Genomic DNA, 14,809 nt, shown 5'->3' with positions numbered 1-14,809 from the left:
GGTCTCCTGCAAGTCCTTGTCTAATTTAAAACCAAAGAGTTAATCAGATTTTAAATCTCTCAAAGAAGGCTGTACATTTCAGGACTCCGAAGAGTCAACCCAAACACCAATGTTGAAAAGCCAACCCTAAAGAGACAGGCCACCATGTCATATGATAAACAGCTGAGCCCACGACTCTAGCAGGCAGTGGTTCTGAGGTACGTTATTGCAGTTGTAGCACGTTAGATTACAAAATTGGGGGATCACTCAGAACTCATTTTAAAATTGTCAAAAAGTAACATGACTGTCTTTCCTATGAAAAGAAAGGGAAGCTGAAGCTATTTTCTATTTAATTATAGCACTAATGGTATCTCAGTAAAGGGATTACCTGGGTAAAAGATGGTAAAGGAAAGCACAATAGTCATTAATCTACAGTACGTGCAAAAAACACCTCCTTTACCACTTCCATTGGTTCCTACACACTCTAAGAGAGGCGAAGCTGGTGAAGTGCACTATTTTACCCATACATTTCTTTCTCTTCTCTTTCTTCCCCTGAATAGCTCTCTTCTTCCTTCACACCTGACTCTCAAGCCCACTTATTTCAAGGATCCAGTTTTTCCTCTTTAAAAAAGACTGATGTTTTGGATTAATTCCTGAGAAAAACCTGCAAGGGAGTCACCATTTGTTCTAAATCGTTGGTTACGGAGGTGTCAGCATGGACTGCTTGAAATAGCTACTTCCAGATCATTTCCTGCCGACATAACATTGGCCTCATTGGAAGTTTATGCCATCTATGGCTACCTTCTCCCCATCCTCATCAAACTCACCCACCAAATTGTCATCCTCGTCGATGTCTTCCACGATTTGCACCTTCTCATTTTTCTGCACCAAATATTACCACGTCCTCCAGGTATCACTTTTGTGAGATGGACCTGAAGTCTCTCCTCCTGTTGCTCACGTCTGGACTTCAATGTGGCATTTTATAGGATTAGTACTGATATCTTCATGATATCCCTAGTAATGAGGGAAACGAATATGGACTGAATGCAAAGACAAGTGAATTTGTAACTGTTGGAGTGACTTTAGCAAACACAGAAGATTCATCATATGAGTTATTCATTCTCTCTCTTCCTCAGTGGACTGTTACTATAGGAGATACTGACCATGTGATGTAAAACATCAAAACCTCACTGAAGAAATGCAGAGGGATATGAAGTCCATGCAAATTATAATCATGGTTGACACAATGTTGGAAGAGATTTGAATTAAATTATGTTTAATGAGAGGGAGAGGACCCAATAACAATGTTAAGATATTAATAATAGGTGAAAATAGATAATAATAGCTAATATTATTGAGGGTTTACTGTGAGTCAGGCACTGCGCTGAGAGCTCTACAGGCGTTATCTCATTTCATTCTCACAACTCTGTGAGGTAGGTACTCCTACGATTGCCATTTACACATAATGAAAATAACTTGCAGAGAGATTATGTAACCTGCCTAGAGTCACACAGCTGGTAAATAATAGACACAGGCTAGGAACCCAATATTAACCCCCAAAGCCATTTTCTTACCCAGTTCACTCGACTTGGGTACAAATAACCAATTGTGCAAGCACAGGATGGAGGAAGTACAGCTTAGCAGTGTTTAAAAATAAAAACAAAAGGTTTTATTTAAAGTAAATTGAACCTAATTTGCTGTGTGATGTGGCTGGTAAAGAATCTAGTGTCCTCAGAGCATTAGTGGTACTAAGGGTACTGATTTTCTTCTGACCTGCAGTTGTCAGACCTCAAGGGTAATTCTCTGTGCAGTTTATGGCCACACACTTTAGTATATGCAGAGTAACTGATATATACATGTTCAGAAGTGAGGAAAACTCAAAACTCCTTAGCCTTAGCCTTGAGTAGAGAAGCTTCTGACTTAAGCGACAAAGGAGCCGTCTCCAACTCTTTGAAAAGCTGTCCAGATGAACTATCTTGTTTTGGTCCTCAGGGATGAATCAACATTGGTGGTGAATGCTGCAGCGTGATAGATTTCAGCTGACCATAAGAAGCTACAAGCTCTCTGTTGCCAGAAGGACTCTGACAAAGGCAGGGTACCATGAGGCAGGGAAGTTGGCAGCCATGACAGGAGCCCAGAACTTTACCCCCTTGTTCTGCTCCTACTGCAATTCCTTCTCCACTAAGTCAGCTTCTCAGCTCAGTTACCCCAACTTCCATGTCCCCAAATGGACCTTTCAGCTTGGTCTTCATCAGGTGCAAATCTTACCTTTCTTCAGAGCACTTTGACTAGGCTGATCCTGCCTCTTGAGCACCCCATATTTCCCTGCACTAGAATTCCTCCCATGGAGCCCAATACCATATTCCAGCCACTTAGCTGTTACCCTGTCCAGGCCAGCCTGTGGGTCCCTAAGGGAAGATTACAATGGGAGCAGAGAGGATACAGACATTGGATGGGGCACTATGGCCCTGTCCATCTCTGAGGTTCTCTGGCAAGAACTCCTCCTATCTTCCCATTTTGTGTTAGCGGCAGCACCTGTGGTTCTCCTGGTCTTCCACCCTCAAAACTTCGACTGAGTCCTTGAACTCCTCATTCTCTCTCCCCCTTCACACTCAAGCCTTATTGATTACTCCTTTTAAATGCCTCTCACATTTGTCCTGTCCTTTCAGTTCCACAGTCACCACTCTATTCCAAAAGTCCTCAAAATGTTTCTTCTAGACTCTTGCAATAGCGCTCAATTGACATCCCCCCCACTTTCTGTATATTTTTCCAAATCCTCTATTTTCTACCCCAACCCACTCTCTATATATTCCCAAAATAATCGTCCTGAAACTCTGCTTAAGCATGTCACATTTTTGCTTAAAAACCTTCTGTCTGAAGTCTTGCTATCAAATAAATTCCATATCTCTTAGAATGTTATTTAGAATCTGACTCTATCTTTCTAGCTTATCATGTTTTTCTCACACTCAGCTCCAGACAACTTCACTCAATACAGCTTCTGGTACTTATTAGATACTCAATAAATAGAGAAGGGATTAATGAATGAAGAAGGATGTCTCCTTTTAACAGAAATGCTAGGAGGTGGAGAGTAACTTTTTAGAGTAAAGATGTTCCTAATCTTATACGTCCCTTATGCTATATCTGTAGAGAGAACTGATTTAACATTTTTAGGATTATTTGTGTGTGTGTGAGTGTGTGTGTGAATGTGTGCATGTGCAAGGAAAGTCACTTTCCCCCTCCCAAATGGCCCCTTGCATCTCTGCAGAAGAGAGGCTGAGCGACATCAGGGTACACCTGCTGAAGGCTGACTGATTCACGGAAGCTAATGACAACCAAGAATTCTATTAAAATCAGCTCCGTTTAGGATCTGGAGCCAGGTCTAAAGCTGAACAAGTTGGCCCAGCAGCCCCCACCATCTGGGCTCCCTCTAGGCCCCTCCCCCACTGCCTACCCATTTCTTATCTAAACAAAGGGCACCCTAATTCTGCCCCCCATAAACTTTGAAACTTATTCTGTCTCCTCTCGTATTTTCCTGGTGTATCTGACTTAATAACAAATTTGTATTGCCCGTTGGAATAGCTCCTTCTGCCTCCAATCATTGCTCTGCCGTGTTCTCTGACGCAGACTCTGCAGGGTAGGCTCCGTGACCAGAGGCATCACAGAAGGTTCTGTTGAACTAAGGATAAACAAATCAACAAGCACATTCGCTCTCAGATTCTTAGCGTTAGGACAGTGAAATTTTGTTTTCGAGCTAGTCTGTGTCAAAACAAATCTGGAAAGAGATGCCACTAGTCTCGCGGCTGCAGTTCAAAGCCCCCGAAGGGCCGCCCTGGGCTCCAAGCAGTACCTTGAGCACTTGAGCTCCAAGCAAACGCTGTTGCGTCTTTGCTCCCTTCAGGCTAACCGCAGGGAGACAGCGACACTGAGCACTGTCTGAAACAGCCTCACCTTGCTGTGCCCCCACAAACCAGGCTGAAACCACAACATCCTCCTCGCATATGACAGACTTCACCATGCACTCCGAAGGGGGAGGGCTTCTTCCTCTTCTCCCACCCTTCTGAAACCATTTCATGGTAAAGTCCTTCTGAATCAGGGAGAGACTTCACCACCATGCTCCTTGCAAAAGTGTCTAAAGAAAGAGTGCCCTGGATTGGAGGGCATCACTTAGCTTTCTCATGCTATAGGAAAACTTTATAATTTCTTTCTGAATTTAGCTACCCTCCATAAAGTTTACCATTGCGCCACTGCAATTGTTTAGAAAGTTCCTTTAAAATGCTACGGTGCCGCTTGTAAAACTATACTGCTGATATATCTTTCAGAGGGCAATTTCTTCCAAGCTGATAACCATGTTTATAAATATTGCATTTTCCTCAGGGAGGTGGGTGACGTAGCAAGCAGGCAGTAATAAGTACTTCCTGGGTATCTGACATATGCCATGTGCCAGCCACTACTCTAAGCACTTTCTAAGAATTAGCTCACTTAATACTCATTGATAGGCAACCTTACAAGGTAGGTATATCACTATCCTCATTACACAGCAAAGGGCGCTAAGGCGTGAAGGGGCTAAGGAGCTCACCTAACTTGCACAGCTAGTGCAAGAGGCTAGGATTCCTACTTGGGAAGGAGGACCTCTGTCTCCAATGTCTGTGCCCTGAACCCTTCCACTGGCTGCTTTTCTATCACCTGCGGGTCAGGTAGGGTCCTCACAATGGCTCCCCTCAGCTAAGGATTGGTTCTTCAACCCTCTGCCTTGTGAGCATTCCCTTCTTAATGAGGGAACTTTGCAATCAGGGCCCTTGGCTTATGAAATCTGACTTCATTGTCCTACACGCCTAATTTTTTTGTAGCCACCCGGCTCGTCTTACCTGTGTCCCTAATTTCTCTGTCCTTCCTCCTCAATTCAGATCTCCATATGTCTGATCACAATATCCCTCTGACCCTTGACCTAACGGCATTTTGTCCACTCACCCTCAAGCCTCCCAGCTCAGCAGGAAAGGTCTATAGGCTTTGTCTTGAAAACACTTTAGACCCAGGACAGTGGGACAGATGGGCCCCAGAATATACTTCGCAAGCCAAGCCCTCTCCTGCAGAGGAGGCATGCTAAATCCAGATTCTTCAGCCTCATAGCTTAATTTAGTGGCCAAGTGAAGGAGCATGGCCTTTAACTGAATTTCTCCAGTTTCCTCGACTGCATGATGATGAGGCGCTGTGACTTGAGAGCACAGGCTGCAAATACAAATGCTAGAGGGACTTGGCAGCCAATTAAAAAATATGTAGCAGGTCAGATTTTTTTAAAAACTGGCTTCTCAGTCTATCTTAATTTTCCCACTTTTAAAAGAGAGCACAGGATAGATTTCACTTTTCTCAATTCTACTAGAAGAAAACAGAACACAAGCACTATGATAAACTTCAATTAACCTTCATCCTCAGAGCTAGAGAGGCTGGAGGGCAGCATGGTAAAGACAGTCACACACTCATTGGCTGCTATTAAAAGCTACCCGGCAGTACCGTGGGAAGCCAGAAATTCTAATCCTTATGCAAAATCTCTTAAATTGAAAATACTGACAATGAATTCAAATATTTTTAAACACTTTGTGGGCCAACTCTGTGTAAGCCAAACAATTATGTTTATCGGCCTTTTGTGTGGCCCATGGTTTATCAGTTTTCCACTGTCAGGTTTCCCAAAGGGGTCACCTCAAGCAAGTCAAAAAGGCTGGTCATGGCAGCAAAAGTAGGACTACCAAACCCAAGGCTTCCAGTTTAAATCCATCTGTCTGATCTGGGCCATCACTCGCTCTTACAGCACCTTTGTGTGACTCTGCATAAGGCCCCCTCTGGGAGAGGGCCCTTCCTCCAGACACAGCACCATGGCAGGGCACAACAGGTCAGCTAACAGAGTTCAGGCCCCCTTCTCTTCTCAACTGCTTGCATTTTTGCAGTGCACAAACCATCCAACCATGAACAGAAAACTTGATGTGGCCTCACCCAGGGTATCTGAACACTCAAATCATATGAGTGAAAATATAAAATAATCTGGAGGCTGGCCCCATGGCCTAGTGGTTAAATTTAGCACTTTCCACTTCGGCGACCGGGGTTTGGTTCCCGGGCACAGACCTACACCACTTGTCAGTGGTCGTGCTGTGGGGACAACACATACAAAATAGAGGAAGATTGGCACAGATGTTAGCTCAGGGTAAATCTTCCTCAGCAAAATAAATAAAATAATCTGAAGAAGTAAGACAATCAACAGCCAGGGTTCTCCAGCTGTTGCTCTGCAATCCCAGGCTGCCAGACATTTGACCCCCAGGAGGCTAGGGGTGCATAGTTAGACCAAGAGCAGAGGTACAACCCTCTCTACAGCCTGGTTTCTCATTGTCTGCACCTCCCATCCATGCTAGACACACAAAAGTAGAAGAGAGCTTTCGCACATATGCGTGGGACGAGGCTGAGCCTTGAAGAAACCTGGAAGTGGTAAAGTAGGACAGGTCGGAGACAAAGCACACAGACACCTTGCACAGCCTGTTGATGCATTTGCCCACACGTTCCTTTGCATTAGGAGGTTGCTTCGCAATGTACCTTTTACCTAACTCTCAATTTTGCCTGCAAGGCTAAATTGAAATGGAAAACCCAACACAGCTTCCTGTAGCGACCCCTGCCCCTACGACTAGGAACAGGGCAAGGCCACTGAGGTGGTGGTTGCTAACAATTCACGTGTTCATTGTGATCAAACTGTTGTTCTGGAAACCACAGCAGGTGGATCTACTTCCAAATTGGCTGCAAATTCACTTCATAAGGCAACCTCTTCCTCTTGCAGAAATTCCCAGAGACAGGAGAGCATGGTCAGAAGATGTATTCCCCATGCCCACCCTGTCATCCTGTCTCCTTTCTCATCTCCTTTACTCTTTGGGGAAATCAAATACAGTCATGCGTTAGTTGATGATGGGGACGCGTTCTGAGAAATGCATCGTTAGGCGATTTCTCCATTGTGTGAACATCAGAGTGTACACAAACCTAGATGGTATAGCCTACTACACACTATATGGTACTAATCTTATGGGAGCACCATCACATATGCAGTCTGTCATTGATCGAAACGTCATGGTGAGGCAGTTGACTGTAATATTTTATGGAAAGAAGATATATCTTTTCAAACCCTTATTAGTGATTCTTGGGGCCCTCTGGGTGAAGGCACTCCCCTTGTTCTCCTCCCATCCTCTCGTCCCTCACTTCTGTCCCAGCATCCACCCACCAACACCAAATATCCTCACAGCAGAGCTGCACATGGGCAGCAGCTCTGAGGAATCATGGACCTGAGTATGGAGAACAATCTCCTCTCCCTTAACTTTCCTGTGAGGCAATGAGTGCTGCTCTTTCTCTCACAGGATGGAACAGAGCTACATTTCTATGCTAGAGAGAAAAAGAAGAAGTGGCTGAGGTCTAGGTAGGACTGGCCTTGCCATGGAGCCAAAGACTGAAGAACTGGCTGGCCCTCTGCCCCCGGAAGCTCCTTAAGAGTTGAGTAGATGGTATCTCCTTAGCCTCAGAACCCCCTTATTTAGGTACTAGGGCCCAGAGAAGTACAAGCAATAAACCATTAGTTCTCATGAACCTAGAGTCTCTGCTGGGTGTGTTGCAGGAACCCCCATATAAACCTAATCTGGGGCTCAGAAGCCCATATGCAGAAGATAAAATCCTAAGACAAAATGTACCTTGAGGATGGAAGGAGCTGGACAAGCTAGATTCAGTAACAATATCCTGGCCGCAATGTGTTTTGTGTTACTTGGATTGGTCTTCTGGCAAAGCCCTCTCTTGCCCGTGGCCTCAGGAGAGAGAGGGCTGTAAGCAAATGCTAAAGGGCTGTTTCACTAAAACCCTCAGACACGGTACCTCTAGAGAGAATAACACTAAAGATAGACTAAGTTCTTTCCTCCCATCCAGAAGAGTGTCAGGCAGCTCTGATCCCCTCCACCCCACTCACAAGCTAGGACTCCAGTATCCCAGATGCAGCTGGAAACAGATGCCTACTAGGAAAAAGAAGATACTCTGCAGAAAAGAAAAATCCTGGCAGGAGCGGTGATGCCGAGAGGAAGGTGGCAAAGTCAATGAAAGGTAAAAAATGAAAGATTCTTTGGTGGCCAACCTTATTTGTTTGTGAGTATACATGAGAATGACCTCAAACCTCCCAAAGATTCCCTAAAATACTTGGACAAGATTTTTCAGAGGCTAACGGTCCTGAGAGAATGTGTGGGTTCATGGGCAAGAGAAGTTTGAATTATTGCTCTTTAGACCTTTAGGTCTATCTTCTAAAGCCATTTAGACCCATAAGCTGGCAGTACCTGGAGAAACTAGATTTAAAAGATTCATATAGTTTAACCTTCAGAGTCTGTTTAGAAGTTCTAAAAATTTTCAATTTAGCCTGCATGAAATGTTTCCTAAGAATAAGTTGTATATATGATGGATCACTGGGGTAGAGGAGGATTCTTGCCTTGAGAAGATTTTCAGGAAGCATCAGTGTGGTGAGGATGCTCCATTTCTAACCTTAAAAGGCAAAACTGCCTACCCTACTCCTTCAAACCTCCAGGCATCTTGGTGTCAGCAGATTCAGTGTGGACTCTGAAACTGAGATGTTCCAAACCTGCTTGCCAGCTCACTGATTCACAAGAAACATATGAGGTTGAATCTGTCATAACATTATTAATGCAGTTTTCTGGTGTGGGGAACTCGTATTACAAATTTAACACTGGGATCATGATCACAGTTCAAATTACAGGCATGTTGCAGACAAAGTTCGAAGGTGCCCTATGACATTGACTCACTCTGTCTGCCCTGTCAGATGTTCCTTATGTCAGACAAAACCCCATTGACATTATTACATTTTCATATCCTCAAAAAGCAGGCTGTGTGGCTTGGAGAATTTTCCTTTCCAACTACACTTTTTAAACTGGAGTATACTAGCATGACAAAGTCGGCAGTGGTGTGTGAAGATTACACGTGGAACCACAAGGCTGCCATCTCCTTGGAGATTTGAAGGTGGAAAGTAATCATTCTATTTGCAGGAAGCTGCTCTTAAAAGTTTTCTAAATAGATAATACACACACACGGAAAAGTGAAAGGTTATGTGAATATATGGTGAAAAGCAAGTTTCCACCTCAGACCTGTCTGCCAGGCCCACAAGGCTCAACCGCAGAGTCAACTACTATTACTAATTGCTTAATTATCCTTCCAGAGAAGATGTTTGATAAATAAACCCCCTCCCAATTTACACAGATTGCAAGTGATTTAAAACAGTGACTTTCAAATGGTAAAGTATGTTTGAATCACCCAGGGATCTTATTAAAATGCAGATTCTGATTCATTAAGTCTTGAGTAGGGTTAAGATTCTGCATTTCTAACAAGGTCCCAGGTGATGTCAAAGTTGGTGGCCCATAGATCACACATTGAATAACAAGTATTTAGAATATTATATTTACTCTAATACATCCGGGTAGAAATGTGAATTAGTACATGCTTTTTGGAAAGCAATCTTACAATATTTATTCAGATTAAAAATATTTGAAGTCTTCAACCTAGAAATCTCATTCTTGAGGATCTAGCCCAGAGGAAAGCATCATCATATATATAATGACATACATATAATGATATGCATATATAATATACATATATGTGTGTTTTTTTATTATTTTATTGAAGTCACGTTGGTTTACAAGATTGTGCAAATTTCAGGCATACATCATTATATTTCGGCTTCTGTATAGGCTGCATCGTGTTCACTACCAACAGCTAGTTGCCATCCATCACTGTACATGTGTGCCCCTTACCCCTATGTTTATTGCAGTGGAAATACGTGGGGAAAAATGCCCACATATAGGGAATAATTGAATTAATTGGGATATATCCATACCATGGGGCACTGTGCAGTCATTTAAAAAAAAGAAGAGAGAGAGAAGGAAAGACTTCAGAGGTAACTAGTTGATCTGGAGAAATTTCCACAAGCTATTGTTGAATGAGTAAAGCCAGATTCAGTGAAGTATATATGATCCTATTTTTGCAAAATAAAAGACAAGAAAACTAAATGCATATGTATGTGTGGACTTACATGTGAGTGCGTGGTGTATCTACATGCGTGTGTATGCTAGATATGATTCTATGAGCACATAGAAAAATAGGAGAACATACACACCAAATTATTAATGAGAAGGTGATTGTAGGTGAAAAGAGCAAACAAAAAACAGAAAATTGTGTTTAAAATAGTATGGATGATCTTATCATATTCATGTAAAATTTTATGTGTGCGTAAGTATGTTTATGCATAAAGAAATTGGAGAAACCTTATTTTTATATTAAACAGACACCTATGTATGGCCTCAAGAAGAAACTATACATACATTTTAAGATAAAACGTAAGACTTTAATGTTCTCAGAACATGGTCTTCTCTTAACTTGCTTGAAATGACTTTGGGATGAATGTTTGAGAATACTTTCCTAGCTACTGAGTGCCTACACGGTACCTCCTAGTTTGGTTGCCCGCTGCAGAAAAATTTTAAAAAATGATAGTGAATATTAATATCTCAATATTGGCCAGGGAGGAGATGAGTTGGGATTCCAAAAATCATTGCTCATAAGACTAGTCCCCGTAACTGTGATTAAGTCCCCTTGAGGTCTTCACTGAGAGCTACCACCAATTTCTCTTCATATAGCTCAGAAATTGCCACCTATTTGTAACAGCATTCTCTTCAAAGCTTGTTTTCCCGGAAGAAATAAACACCAAATTAGCAGTATCTATCCCACATCGTGGTGCAGAATGTGGGGCAGATTACCAAAGCCTGTGAGATGCACCTAATTTGAAGTCTTTTTATCCACAGAGTTAAGAAACATTATTTTTTCCTCCCCACCACTTAGCCACATCTGAGTGCAATCAGACAGACACCTACAACACGCGTACAACAGATCAGCTAGAAAAAAATATGGCCACACTTGCATTCTGTTTTGAAGATCTTCAGATAACATCAAAGCTTGTTTCCAAGCCACAGTCCTGGTTTTATAGTCCAGGGCAAGGCTTTAACCATTTCAGAAATGGAGTATAGGTTTCTAGCTCTTTCTCCTTGTAAAATACAGAAAAGATTTTAATTTGACTCTGACAGCAAAGTGATTAGACCTAAACAAATATGTAATCTAATATATTCAGTTATCATCACTCAAAGTGTTTATTTTTTGGCGAAATTGAAAAGAACTGAGACATCCAGACATCTGCTATCTCCTTCCTTCTTTTCTGAGACGGTTCCTACTTAAAAGAAAGTTCTAGCCATGGGTTAGGACAAAGACAACCTTCTTTGCCTCATTTTTCTTGTCACCTGCCTTAACTTTTCTCACAATAGTGTTGATGGGTGATGTACTGTTTACTTATGGTTTTTTAAGGCAAGTCTGCAAAAGTTGGTATTCTAAGGGCTTCAGGGCTTCACATGCCAACCAGGTGTAAACATTTATCCTTCCTTGGAAAACAACTTTGTACCCCTCTCACCTTTATCTGTGGGACCAAATGCCATCCTCCAAATAAACAAGGAGTTCCCAAGCGTGTATGAATAAGATGGTGGGGGCCATGACCAAAGCATTTGGAAGAACTATAACCTCTGATCCATCATAACTTCCCCTCCTAGGCCAGTTTGGAATTGCCATGGGGCAGTAAGTGTCCAGGCCCACGGTTCCCCAAAAAGGCATTAGCCTCGGTGTGTTAAGAAGCCATCAGGCAGATAAAGTCCCACTCTGCCTCCTCCCCAGCACCTTAAGAACACTAAAGTCAATTGGAAACTCAGAATTCTAGACCCCTTGCTGCTTCCTGGAAATGCAGCCCAATAGTATTGCTGAGGGATATAGGATGATCCATGGATGGGGAGTGACCCCCATGATGAGACATAAGACTTGGCACAAAGTCATGTGCTTTGCACCTTGGCTGCCCTCTGGCTCATAACTTTATAGCATGGTACATACTAATTTGTAGGATTTCATAGAGAATCCTTCTAATTTAAGGACAAGAATAAGCAATATAATATTCTCCAAGCAGTATAATTCTATCACCTACAAATATCAAAGACATGCATTGACAGGAACTAAGATGACCTAAGGGCTTCTTGATCTAAGGACATTTTTCACAAGGACTTTTTTTCCCCACAAGTTAACATCTCTGAAATGGGAATGAACCTTACAATTAATGTCATCTAGATTTGATGAATTGCAGGAAATAAAAACAATATCAAATTCACATATGAATGTAGTTGGTTCTAAGGCAATTGTAAGTACTTGTAAAAGAAGTTACTCTTTTTTTCTTTTTTAAAGGTATGCTTTTTCCTGAGGAAGATTGGCCCTGAGCTAGTATCTGTTGCTGATCTTCCTCTCTTTTTTTTCTCCCCAAAGCCCCAGTACGTAGTTGTATATCCTAGTTGTAAGTCCTTCTGGTTCGTCTATGTGGGATGCCGCCACAGCATGGCTTGATCAGTGGTGTGTAGGTCCGCACCCAGGATCTGAACCGGCGAACCCCAGGCCGCCAAAGCAGAGCACCAAACTTAACCACTACACCATGAGGCGGCCCCAAATAAGTTGTTCTTAATCATACCCTTTCAGGTTTTTTTGTCTGTCTTTTTGATCATGTTTTGACCTAGGAAGTGTTTTACTTATTGATAGTACCTAATTAAACATCCCTCTAGTTGACCTAATTTACAGGAGTTATGAAGTAATTTGGTGCCACAATAAAGATAGCTTGCTTTAAAGGCAATTTTTACTGTTACTGTTGTTGTCTATTTGTTTTTCTCCTGGCTTGAAGCCTGACTTCCTCGTCTTGTCATTCTACCCATAGAATGGATTGTAACTCATATTTCATCACTTAGGAAGGAGGGCTATGTGACTTGAACTTTTTCCCTCCTTGTTTTCAAATGTCACATAGATTTTTATTATGAGAGCTGAACTCCTTCTTACACAAGTAGAATTGTGCTTTGCAGGACACTGACCTGACCTACTTTGATGAGAATGTGTTGCACAATTGCAATTTACTTACCAACACTGGCTGACCTGTTTCCAATTATATACGGCTTCTCTGAAACACTTATTGAGAAGGAACATGAATTAAAATCATTATGGAACTGCCTTTTCAAGCAGACAGGAGCAAAATGACAGGAAATGCTACTACAAAATCGTATTCTGTTCTGCTATTCAGATAGCGACATCTTTTCTCATGTTCCTCGTTTTTCTCCTCGAGTATTCTTAATGATTCATTAAGAACCAAACTGCTCCTTTAGTCAACTTTTACCGCCTCTTTAGTGACCAGTTTAATTCATCTTACTAGACTGATGACTCATATCTGAATGATTTTTTTTTAAATCTCTGAATTAAAAAGCTGTTTGCAGGACTTGATCAAATTATCTGGCAGGCTTTTTGACTATCATGTAAGACATTACCTGGATATCACATTTTTGATACTGAACACTGATGCTCATAAAATATTCTTTTTTTAAGACAACTCAAAATGGCACTAACTCAAGCTTTCTGAGATGTAGTATTTGTAAGTTCTAGAATTACCCAGATAAATCGTCCATCCATTCATTTTTATTATATAATTGCCAAAGTGCTAATTACATGTATTTTGGGTGTTCCCTTATTGGGGAAAATGTTTTTAACACCTATAAACCACAAGCAGAGTGTCAGATTAAACATAGCTCTTTGTTCCCACAATTTGCTCTAGAACAATTTGCATCCGTAAGCAAAAATTGATACCAACAAGGTTCTGGCCCAAAGTGCTGACATAGACCATGTATCAGCTAACAGCTCAAAAGCTAACAAGTCTATAGAAATAAAGGAGTTAGGATGAACTGGACTTCAGAAACCAAGTAGAAGAGGAGTGTGTGGAATCCTTTCAATTTCGATTCAAAATTGGCTCAAGTTTTTTTTTTAATGTTTTTATTGCCTGGGAAACAAGATCTAATCCTACTCATCTGAACTCAGTCTCATATTGCACCACTACTTCAAAGTGTCCAAAACAAAATCAACTTCTGGTGCATCACAAATATAAAAGCCAGTGTGTCAAGATAGAACTGTTGTCTAAACTAAGTAAACAGGAAAACTTAATCTCTTTAAAGTTTCCTACCTGAACACTTTTTGTTGTTGTTCAGCAAGTCTGTTGGTAAATCATGAGGAAACATCAAGATGCTGCCTGCAATGATTAAGATATTGCGTCTTTGACATAATAACTCATCACAAGATAACAAAGACGGGAATAGTTGTAGCCAATCAGAACCAAGCCAGTTGTGCGTTATCTGCAACAAAAAGGGGAAGAGACCAAAGAGGGAGAAAGATGGACAAAAACATGGTTAAGACTGTGGCTTGCTTTCATGGGGAATTGAAATAAGAATGCGAGGGCATTTTAGGCCAGATTGATTAACTAATTCAATCTTCTCTTTAAATCTGAATTTAACCCATTTTCATACTTGGAAATTTTAAATAAGAAGCTACCTTGTCCCTAAAAAACTTGAAAGATTCTTCTTTTTCTGATTGTTTCTCTGAAATAGTATCGATATATACATTTTCCCTCAAGGAAGGTGCAGGAGTATTTTTCAGATTATAGCAAATATGGTAGGGCTCTCAGGAGAGTCAGTGATGACAGACTTTTGCTGGCATTCCAAACCCTATTTTGTGATCTTAAACTAAGCAGGAGAAGACGAACTTGGAGAGACTTCGAAGAACCAGTCAGATAGCTACAGGGTTGGGAGATGATACAGGAAGAAAATATACAGGATTTGAGATTTGCATATCATTTAATCATGTCCTCCATGTATGTGAAGGCTCC

Source organism: Equus asinus, chromosome 10 (assembly GCF_041296235.1).
Source record: "Equus asinus isolate D_3611 breed Donkey chromosome 10, EquAss-T2T_v2, whole genome shotgun sequence".
In the NCBI taxonomy this organism is placed as follows: Eukaryota; Metazoa; Chordata; class Mammalia; order Perissodactyla; family Equidae; genus Equus; species Equus asinus.
Note: the sequence above shows the minus strand (reverse complement) of the source record.